Source organism: Chinchilla lanigera, unplaced genomic scaffold, assembly GCF_000276665.1.
Source record: "Chinchilla lanigera isolate Chin_1 unplaced genomic scaffold, ChiLan1.0 scaffold00012, whole genome shotgun sequence".
NCBI classification, from domain to species: domain Eukaryota; kingdom Metazoa; phylum Chordata; class Mammalia; order Rodentia; family Chinchillidae; genus Chinchilla; species Chinchilla lanigera.
The window spans coordinates 25,315,326-25,326,998 of record NW_004955413.1 but is presented as its reverse complement, the minus strand read 5'-3'; the positions used below and the strand labels follow the sequence as shown (position 1 = coordinate 25,326,998).

The window sequence follows — 11,673 nt, the reverse complement described above, 5'->3', positions numbered from 1 at the left end:
CTAAAGGCCTTTGTATGGCATGCTTCCAAATGGTTATTGTTATATTATGTGAATGTTGCTGCATTACAAAAGAAAAACAGAGAAGGAGCCCAACACCTCTGCCCCGCCCCTTAGAAGAAAGAGTTGTAGGTGGAGGCTGTGTTCCCAGACCCAGGGTAACAGCCCAACAGAGGGACTAAAGGAACCCCAAGGGCTGTTCCAGAGGGGCTATACTTGAAAAAGAATGACTCAGACATCGTGGCATACCCTGCAATTTCAGTACTCAGAAGGCTGAAGCAGGAGGAGCACCACAAGTTCACGGCCAGTCTGGACTACATAGCAAAACTTTGTCTCAAAGTAACAAGGAAGTATAAATAAGTAAATAAATAAATAGATAAGACAGGAAAAAAAAAAAACAGGTGAAATTAATTAACCACAATAGCTTCTTAAACCCAATATAGCCAAGGTATTATCATTTCAACACATAACCAGTGTGGAAGTTACTGATGAGGGATGCATCATTCTCTTCCGGGCTGCATCTGCAGAATTGGGCTCCACTTCACCTGCACTGAACATCTGCACACGGCTGGTTGTACCCTCAGGCTCCTTGGCCCTATGGCTCCAGGTCACCCCCTGGATGCCACAGCTCTAGAATGTTTCCAGCTGGAATCTCTGGATATAATCTGAAGAAGTGGAAGGTTTTTTAATTTTGCGTATTTTTTAGTTTAGGAGTAAAAACAAAGTAGTTATACTCCTATTTAGGATCATTTGAACAACCACCTGAAAGGAGTCCTGAGCCGGCTATGCACACCTACAGTCTCAGCACTCTAGAAGGCTGAGGCAGGAAGATTGAAAATTCAAGCCCAGCCTGGGTAATTTAACAACTCAGAGAGATCTTGTCTCAAAATTAAAAACATTGCCGGGTGTGGTGGTGCACGCCTATAATCCCAGCACTCTTGAGGCTGAGGCAAGGGGATCGTTGCAAGTTCAAGACCAGCCTGGGCTACAAAGTGAGCTCAAGGCCAGCCTGAACTGCATAGCGAGACCTGGCCTCAAAAAGAAAAAAAGAAGAAAGCAAATCCAAAGGGCTGGGGATATAGTTTAGTGTAAAGGCCCTGGATTTGATCCTTAGAAATCAGTACTGAGGGGGAAAAAAGGAATCCTAAATGAAACACAGAATTTCCCTGTGACCCCACAATCCCACTTTTAGGTGCCCACCCAGAACTGAAAGAAAGAGCCAAGTGACGCTTCTGCATAACACAGCACCGGTGCTCACCGCTGTCCAAGACGGGACCCAGATGTAGAGACAGAGAAGCAAACCTGGGTCTCTGCTCGGGTAGCACTTGGCCAGAAATGGGCTGGGGATTTTGAGCTTGCCACAAGGATGAGCCTTGAGGACCAAGTGCTGAGTGGACTAAGCCAGTCACAAAAGGGAAATACTGGGGCTGGGGAGATGGCTCAGTAGCACAGTGTCTGCCTGGCAAGTGTGAGGTCCTGAGTTCGATTCCCGGTACCCCAAATAAAAGGCAAATATTGTGTGACTCCACACGGGTGAAGGACTCTAGTCATAGAGACAGAGTAAGTGCAGCTGCCTGCACCTGGGAAGGAGAGAGTGGGCAGTTAGGGTTCCATGGACACAGAATTCAAGGGTCTCTTGTTTATTTTTTGAAGTACAGTATGGGGGATTGAACCCAGGGCCTTTTAACTGAGCTACACCCCTTTTTTTAAAAATAGTATATCACTAAGTCATCAAGTTAGTTGCCCAGGCTGGGCTTGAACTTGTGATCCTCCTGCTTCAACCTCCCGAGTGCTGGGATTACAGGCGTGCGTCACCAGGCATGCCTGAGTAGTTTTTCTTCAGGGGATGGTTTGCTCCTGGCTCAGCTTTGAGCGGTGCTGCGCTTTGGCTTCTGGTCTGTGTCCCTTGAAGCACTGTGGCCCTTGTGTCCCCAGGGGGCCACCATCCCTTGGTGCTCAGAATTGTTTTCTGAGTGAGTGAATGGCAGATAGATGGATGGACGGATGGATGGACTGACGGACTAAATGGTGAATTAAAGGGTAGAGAAAGAAGGATCCCAGGGAGGGAGCAGCAGGAGAATCAGGAGAACCTTTGGGGTGAGGTGGCGAAGGCACCACGGGGTGAAGAGGGGGGGGACCCGGGGGGGGGAGGGCGTTGGAAGGTGCCTGGCTCCACCCTGCAGTGTCACACCGGGACCCCCACTCGTGGCCCAGCTTTCAGGGCTCCAGGCCTGCACACACTCACTCCCCATCCAGAGGGTCTGCACTGAGTCTCAGCTTGGCCACCTGTCCGAGGGGCTCAGGCTTGATGGGCAGGAAACAGCAGGACTCCGCCGAGCCCCAGATCCTCCGGGAAGGCCAGGGAGGCCGTGGCGGGGTCTCTCACAGGACCTGGCCTCTCCAATGGCTCTGGCAGTTGACTGCAAACAGAAACACTTCAGGAGCCCTGGGCTGGGTGGGATTCCAGGCTCAGCCCCTCCTGTTGCGTGGCCTGGGCTGATCGCACCCTCCTCTGAGCCTCTGCTTACCAAGCCTGGAGATGGCTGGGCATGGCCGCCCAGATTTAGAGCTGCCAGTGGAGGTTGGAGAGGCAAAATTTTATCTGTGGCTTCTTACGTTTTGTTGGCTGGGCCTTGCCAAGCGTGGTGACATACCCATGTAATCCCAGCATTTGGGAGGCTGAGGCAGGAGGATTGCTGTGAGTTCAAGGTCAGCCTGAGCTACATAGTGAGACTTTGTCTCAAAAACAAACAAATAAAAAACTATGTTGGCTGGGCCTAGGAATGAAACAGACAAAAAGCACATTAACAGCAGAAAAGCATATGCATCAATTTAATTGAAGCTTTATGGGACACGGGAGCCTTCAAAAGGAAATGGAGACCCAAAGAAGTGGCAAAACCCAAGTGCTCATATAGTAGGTGGACAAGAGAAGCCACTGTGGAGAAGAAACCGCATGAGGGGTGAGCAGGCTTGAGCTTTCGATCTTCCTGCCTCAGCCTCCCAGCAAGTTTATTTCTTGTACCTGCTATTTTTCTTAAGTGCCATTAGCCCCAAATAATCTTCAAAGTGCCACCCTTGGGGAAGCAGTTCTCTGCCACCCTTTGGGGTATATTACTGGGTGGCTGAGGCTGGAGACCCCTCTGGGTGGGTGGCTTCCCGGGGTCAGCCCCAGGGTTTGGCTGCTACAAAGCCCACTCTGGAGCTGGCACAGGAGGGGAATGGCAGGGTCTACCCGGGTCCTCTCTGCTGAAGAGATGCCCAACACGACAGAGGGACAGCGAGCAGACAGCAGTGCGCGAGTCCAGGCCAACAGCGAGGAGGCTACGCCAGGTCCCCATGCAGGAGAGACAATGACATGACACTCAGACCAGGTCTAAGTCCTGCGTGGCCTGGGCAAGCCACACAGCCTCTCTGGGAATTGGTTTCCCCACCAGGTATAATAAACAGCACAATGCGGTGGGATTCCAGGTTCAGCCTCTCCTCTTTGGAGAATGAGGCCGGGCCTGCTTCTCCTGATGGTGACAACACTGTGCCTGGTCTTTGTGGCGAGGCCCTAAGAAAGCAATGTCATGGTCATGGCTGTCACCTTCACCCTGCCCTGCCCTGCCCTGTCCTGCCTAGCCCTGGCTTTCTGATCATGAGAAATGTCTTCCTGCCAGCTCTGCCCTGGCCCTGCCCTGGCCTTCCAGGTTCTGCGGAAAATGTCCCTAGATACTGACATTCACTGGGGTTGGCGGGGAGGAGGCAGGGCAGGTCCTTCTCCTCCTTGCTTCCTTGGGAATGGCACAGCAGTACCCCGCGCAGGCTCTGGGGTTAGTTGAACCTCTCTGTGCCTCAGTCTCCTCATCTAAAAAGTGGGGAGAAGAATAGGACAAATATGATCACCTTGCTTTTCTAAGCTCTCCCTCCCTCCTTCCCCATCATGGTAAAATATATGCAACATAAGATTGATTTATCACTCTTCCTGTAAGCGGCCTGAGGTGGCCTGTGAAAATGGCTCTGTTCTCTTGATCCACAAAATCATGCATATCAAGGGGCTGAAATCTTCGTGTTCACTTTAAGAACATCGTAAACTGCCCAGGCCATCAGGGGTGTGCATATCCGAAAGGCCACCCAGTGTCTGAGGGATGTCACATTAAAGAAGCACTGTGTGCCATTCCAGCGTTACAGTGGTAGAGTCGGTGGCTGTGCCCAGGCCAAGCAGTGGCGCTGGACACAGGGCCGCTGGCCAAAAAAAAGGGCTGGATTTTTGCCACACATGCTTAAAAATGCAGAGAGTAGTGCTGAACTTAAGGGTTTAGATGTAGATTCCCTGGTCATTGAACATATCCAAGTGAACGAAGCACCCAAGATGCCCCGCTGTTACTTACACAGCTCAGGGCTGGATTAACCCATACCTGAGCTCCCCCTGCCATATTGAGATGATCCTTACTGAAAAGGAACAAATTGTTCCTAAACCAGAGGAGGAAGTCGCACAGAAGAAAAAGATATCCCAGAAGAAACTGAAGAAACAAAAACTTATGGCATGGGAATAAATTATGCATAAAATAAATGCAAATAAAAGTAGAAAAAAAAGATTGATTATCATATTTACCTTTTTTTTCTTTTTGAGATAAGGTCTTACTATGTTGCTCAGGTTGGCTTTGAATTTCTGGCCTCAAGTGATCCTCCTGCCTCAGCCTCCCACACAGCTGGGACTACGAGCACATGTCACCATGACCAGCTTCATTTTTACCATGATTTAATGGCATTAGGCGTCGGGCGTGGTGGCGCATGCCTATAATCTCAGCACTTGGGAGGCTGAGGCAGGAGGATTGTTGCAAGTTCGAGACCAGCCTGGGCTACAAGGTGAGCTCAAAGCCAGCCTGAACTGCATAGTGAGACCCTGTCTCAAAAAGACAAAATAATAATAATAAATAATGGCGTTAGGCACAGGCCACAGTTTAGTGACATTGGGTAGTCACATTCTTGTGCAGCTGTCACCACCATCTCTAGAACTTATTTATCTTCCCAAACTGAAACTTTGCATCCATTAAGTAATAATCTTTCTCCCCAACCCCAACCTGACAACACCCATGCTACTCTCTGTCTACAAATCTGGGTGCTCAGGGACTTCACATAAACCGAGTTGCACAGCATTTGTCCTCTCCTGCCCGGCTTATCACACGGCGCGATGTCCTCAGGATCCATCATGTTGCAGGATGTGTTTGAAATGCCTTCCGTTTTTAAGACTGCATAATATTCCCTTGCTGGGTAAACCACACTGTGTTTATCTGCATTGCATGCTGACATGTGGGCTGCTTCCATCCTTCAAGTGCTGGGGGTGATGCTGTTGTGAACACAGATGTGCAAGTGTTTATTCATGTTCTGTGCTCCATTTTGTGGGTACATATATGGAGATGGAATTGCTGGGTCATGTAATTCTGTTTGTTTTCTCCACAGGGCGGCTGCACCATTTTACATGCCTGTGCACAGTCCCAGGGCTCCTAACTTTTTTTTTGTACCAGGAATCGAATTCAGGACCTTGCGGTTGCCAGGGAGGCACTGTGCTGCTGAGCTACATCCCCAGCCCTGCCTTTCCTGCACCTCAGTCTGACTCCATCCTCAGGAATGCTGTCCCGGCACCCCTGGCAGGTACCTGGCAGAGTGTTACAGTCCTTTGACCTTCCCCAGCCCTGCTCTGTCTCGCCGGGTGGCCCTGGGGACAGCGGGGATGAGAGAGGCCAGCCTGGGGTCAGGTTGGCCTGAGTAGGCCAGGCTGTGGGACAGTCAGATCCTGGGGCAGGAGGCTCCCTGCTCCCTGGGCCCCACCCTGCCTTGCTGCCTGACCTTGCGCCCCACCCCTGCCAGGGCTGATGCCCACAGCGGGGCGAGTCCTGAGAACTGACTTGTGCACCGAGGTCTAGTGTTCTTGAGGTGGCGGCGTAGCACCCAGTGAGTGGCCCATGCGCATTGCCCCGATGCAGGTCACACTTCTGGCCCCTGGCAGGCTCCTGTGGTCCTGGGCAGGCCCAGCCTCTCTCTGAGCCCCAAGTCTTCACCGATGTAAGGGGGCGGTCTGCTGCTCACTGGCTGCCAGAGACCCTCCCAACTAGCAAATATGGTGACCTTAACTATAAACTTTAGCATGCACACATGTATCTAATGTGGACACTACCCCTGGAAGGAGATATGCTTCTTATTCCCATCCTACAGGTGGGTAAACTGAGGAATAGAGAGGTTAAATAGCCCAAAGCCATAATGATAGCAGAGTTGAAACCCTGTCACCTTTTCATTTATTTATTTATTTATGTCTTTTTGAGACAGGGTCTTGCTATGCAGTTCAGGCTGGCCTTGAACTCACTTTGTAACCCAGGCTGGTCTCAAACTCGCAAAGATCCTCCTGCCTCAGCCTTCCAAGTGCTGGGATTACAGGCATGCGCCACCATGCCCAGCCTACCCTTTTTTATTATTATTATTTTTGTAATACCTGGGATGAACCCAAGGCCTTGTGCATGCTAGGCAGGCCCTCTACCACTGAACTTCACCCCTAGCCCTTTTTATTATTATTTTTTTGTGTGTGTGTGTGTTACTTACTCATTTATTTTGGGATACTGAGGAATAAACCTAGGGTTTTCTCATTAAGTTATATCTCCAGCTCTTTTTTTAAAAAAATTATTTTATTTTAAGACAGGATCTTGCTAAATCGATAAGTTGCCCAAACTTGTGATCCTTGGCCTTCCAGAGTACTGAGATTATAGACATGTGCCACCATGCCTGTTGTTTTTTTTTTTTTTTTAATCTTTTTGAGACAGGGTCTTGCTATGCAGTTCAGGCTGGCCTTGAGCTCACTTTGTAGCCCAGGCTGGCTTCAAACTTGCAGCAATCCTCCTGCCTCAGCCTCCCAAGTACTGGGATTATAGGCGTGCGCCACCACACCTGGCCCCAAACGTGTTCTTAAAGACTGGGAGAATGGCCATTTGTTTGTTATTTTGGTACCCAGAATTAAACTTAGGATTTCATGCTGGCTGGGCAGTTACTGTGCCACTGAGCTATATCTCTGGCTGAAAAAGAACTTTTGAAGAAGAATTTTAGTACATTAGTACATTAATCTTTACACCAACACTGAAAGCACAGTCTTAAATATTTTTAGTACATTAATCTTTACACCAACACTGAAAGCACAGTCTTAAATATTTTTTTGGTAGAAGACAAGACCCTCAAAAGTCACAGTGCACTGTGCCTCAGGTCAGGGCCACCCATGTCTGGAGCTCTCAGCGGCTGCGAAGGGAGCTGCAGACCATCCGTCAGGGGACAGCTCCGCTCGGAGCCACAAACCCTGCCCTTGCAGGGCCCCAGGACCTACAGACAACCAGACTGTCATATCTTGGTACTCAACTGCTCTGAAACTCCTGGAATTTGGCATTTGATTTTGATGCAAAAATTCTGCCCCTGGAACTCGTTTGGTGCTTGATGCTTGGTCTTCTTCACGTGTGAATTTCAGCAGAGGCCTCAGTTCCCTGCAGACCACGGGGCAGGAACCAGGGAGGGATGCCTGGGCTCTGGGGGTACAGGGTCCTTGGAGAGGGAGGTGGCACTGAGCTGGGCCCTGCAGGTGTCAGCCAGGAAAGCATCTGCAAAGACCCAGGTGCACGAAGGGTCCCGCCCAGCCCAGGCCCAGAAGCGGGAGGTGCTGGCTGGCTCAGGTGGGGCACAAGGACCCAGGGGGACACTGCTCCACCAGAAAATGAGCCTGCCCAGCACCTGTAGATGCCGGTATTCCTGGAAGCTGCCGTGTGCCTGTCACTTCCAGGGCTCAGTCTGAGCGGTTGGGACCTCTTGACAGGGCAACAGCACCCCGTCCCACCTGCCCGGCCCCTTGCCCCCTGCTAACAATTGCACTGGCTCCCCCAGGCCTCCCCAGCCTCACTCCCTGTCACCTGAGTCCCACCTCCCACTGGGTCTGCGCTTGTCACCTCTCCTTTATCTGGCTCACTCCTGTTTTTCCTCCAGGAACCTCTAGGAGCACCCCCCCACACCTTGGCTGGGGCGCCACTGTCGCCAGCTCCTCCAGGACAGGGCCCTTCTGGCCCCCCATCCCAGTGGGTGAGTCAGGTTAGGGGATGAAACCCCAGGACGGCTTCAGCCAGCAGAGGGACTTGGTGTGAGAGCATTCTTCCTGCGCTGGGGAGAGCAGGGATGCTGCAGTAGGTTCTACTGAGGGACTGTGTCAGATCCACCTCTCAGGCCTGGAAGGTGCTGGAAAATCCAGAGGAAACTATTTTTGTGACAGGGTCTTGGTATGTTGCCCAGGCTGCCCTCCAACTCAAAACAGTCTTCTTGCCTCAGCCTCCTGAGTGCTGGATTACGGGCGGGTTTGTTTTTGTTTTTAATATAAAGCTGAGTTGTAGACCTTTTGGAGATGAGGTGAGGTCAGAGGGGTGTATGGGCCTCATCTAAGGTCACCCGGAGTTAGACCTTGCGGTGGCACCAAGTCAGGAACGCGCTGTGGCAGAGCAGCAGGAGGCAGGAGCCACATGGGTCTTGCTGGAGTCGACTCACTTCCCTCTGGAGGCTGGATCCAGTGTTTTCAACAGCTGCCCCCTCTTTGTTGCTAAAGGACCAGGCTGTGCAGCCAGGCTGGGGCTGGCAACGTGACACCCCATCTGACGCCAGCTGCTCACACCAGTGACCTCTCACCCACAGCCCCTTCCCAAGTCCACATGCTGGAACAGTCCTTCCGGACAGGGGGCAGCCTGTCCCCAGGTCACTTCCCCAGCTGGCTCCTTGATCTGAGTCAGGCCCTGCAAGCTCCCAGGGGACATCTGGCATCAGCAATGAATGTCACAGGGCCACTCCCTCAGCCTGCACCCCCTGGGTTCCCAGGCCTGTGGAATCCGACAAACCTCTAGGATTCATGTGACGCATGTTTACTTGATAATAAAATCATAATAAAATGTTAGTTTTGAAAAAAGTAATGCTATTTTTGTATGAAAATGAACACAGGGAAGGGTACAGTTGTACATGCCTGTAACCCCAGCCACACAGGAGGCTGAGGCAGGAGGATTCAAAGTTGGAGGCCAGCCTGAGCAACTTAGTGAGACTCTGTCTCAAAAAAATGAAAGTAAAAAAAGGTCTGGGTAGCTCAGCTCCAGTACCCAGTACCAGAAGACAAAAACACTGGTGTATGGATTTGACTCTAAATTGCTGAAGCATTTCATTTCTTACCAACCCCCAAACTCTGCGTGGCTGGGGTGGGGCAGGTTCTGCCCTGGATAATTCCTGCCTTCATTTGCGCCATTCACCTGACATTTCTTAAACACAGCCCAGGGCTGGCACTGTGCTATGGATGAGTGCGACGGCCCAGGCCAGGGCGCTGGCAAGTGCTCTGCACACAGCTCGGGCCGGGAGGGAGGAGGATGGAGCCGCAGAAGGCTCTTGAGCTCACCCCATCTGGACTACACGATGACTGCTAAAGTGACAGTCTAGGGGCCTCATCACAGGGTGTTGAGGCCCTTCTGGGACCGGGGAACAGGGTACGAGAGGGCTGGACTGGACAGCCGGCCTGCAGTCTGGGGTCCTCTGGGGGTCTGCAGGAAGGGCCACAGCCCACAAACCGGCAGCAAGAGTTCTGTGCTGACCGCCAGCGTGTCTTCCACCAGGCCACCCAGGCTCGTGGAAAGGTCAAGTACCTCTCTGTTCTGAGCTACTGTCACCTTTGTGTGGGATGAGCTCACCGTATCTGCAGTGATCTATGTTCTTCGCTTCAAAATAGGGGGCCCAGAAGCAAGAGTCATGGAAATGCGCTTGACGGAGGAAGTGTTTGGGAGCCTGGCCAGAGGCCTCCATCTGGGCTTTGGCTGGGAAGAGGCGAGAACCACACCCAGTGCCTCGTCTGGGTTTCTGGAGAAAGCTGCAGGTGGCACTGGCCCGGCACCTGCTGCACACGGAACCCTACCTCCTATAACTCGTCCCAGTCCCAAGCCCCACGTGGCAGGATCTGACCTCTCACACCTCTGATGACAGGACTGCGCAGGACAGTGGGACAGTTTCACTAAGAAGCGAGTCATATCCTCATTTTGCAGATGAAAAAAACGAAGGCTCAGCCCAAGTGCACTGCCCAAGGTCCCACGACAGGTCCTTCCTGCATTCACTTACCACGCATGTGGGGGGCACTTGCAAGCCCAGCACTGACCTTGGGGCTGGACCTGTGGAGGGACACAGAAGTCCCTGCAGGAGGTGAGCAGGCTCCCTGAGGTGGTGGCATCTATGCTGAGACCCAAGCAACAAGAAACCAGCGCTTGAAGAGCATCATTGGTGCTTTGATGTCAGGTTGCCAGGGCCCTCGAGAAGGGTCTGCCAGCACTGCCACCAGGGACTGGCTGTGTCCCATCAACACGTGCTGCTCTACGGCCTGGTGAAGGGCAGGCTCACCAGGGAGCCAGAGCAGACCAGGCCTGGAGGCCGAGTAAAGCCTGTGATGGCCCAAGGGTGCTGTGGAGTCCTCTGGCTGCCCCTGGCCCTCCCAGCACATACAGCGGCTCTGAGGCCTGGCTCTGTCCTAGCCCCAGGCAAGCCTGGCACTGGGTTCTGAGAGGGTAAGGGGTATCTTCAGGAGACGAGAAAGGCAGGGGCCAGGTGGGCTTCTCTGGTTGTCTGATCCAACCCCAGTCACAGAGCACTTGTCCCACCCAGGCAGAGGCCAACGGCTGGGAAGCGAGCATGGTCAATGTCAGCTGTCTGCCCAGCGTGTGACACCTGGGGTTCAGGGGCAATGACCTGGCCATGGCAGTTTGCCTGGCTGTCTTGTCACCTTCCATGTCTGGCCTTGGTTCCTATCTCTCCTCCACCAAAAGGAACTCAGAAGCCAAAATGGTGACCTTCCATTTGCTTCCAGAACAGGCGCACAGGGCTAGGTGATACCAAGGCCAAGGAGAGGCGACATAAAGCCAACAGGCCAGGTGCCCCCAATAGCTAGGGCAGAGCAGATACTGGGAGAAGCCAAGGGCCTAGGGGTTGGATGGTGGCTAGGACCATGCCTGAACCTGTCTGTGCCCGTGATACCTCACAGAACGCTCTGTGCCCTTGTGGGGTGGCTGGGTATCACCACAGCTCCAGGAGTGTTGAGGGGCAGTGGTGGACATCAGCACACTTCAGGGCATGGCTGGGGAATGAAGAGGGGGACAGATCCCGAAAGGCAGCGCAGCAGGCGGAGCCCTGTGCTGAAAGCCTCCACCCAGCGTAAGGGAGGGGGTGTCAGGGACCCTCTGACCATACCAGACATATGGCGCTCTGGTCTGATGCAATGCTCTTAGCAGGGTAAGCACCAGGAAGAGCAGTGCCACGGCCTACTATTCATAGAACATCCTTCACTCATACCCAGCCAAATAAGGCAGGCCAGGCAGGGGAGAGGACACGGCCCCTGCCCAGGGACCTGGGCCCCAAGCAGTCATGGCACCACCCACCTGCTCAGGAAGCCCGGGGCAGCGTAACAGCACGCTGCTGTCCGTGGGCAATGGACCTGGTGCCCCTGTGACCATGTGGGCTACAGGCAGGATGCAGAGGGTGCAGGGCTCCGTACTGCTCCTTGGGTGCTAAAGTGGCAGCAGGGACACTGCCAAGCGCCACGTAGCAGCCCAGTGGCCTTGTTCACCCTTCCGAGCCGAGCAGGAGGCGGCCCCTCCCGGGACACACAGT

General features: G+C 52.9%; 1 pseudogene; it reads left to right on the top strand.

The window, feature by feature from the left end:
• The first annotated feature begins 4,017 nt into the window (after window positions 1-4,017).
• On the top strand, window positions 4,018-4,547 carry LOC106147921 (annotated as a pseudogene).
• Window positions 4,548-11,673: the final 7,126 nt, after the last annotated feature.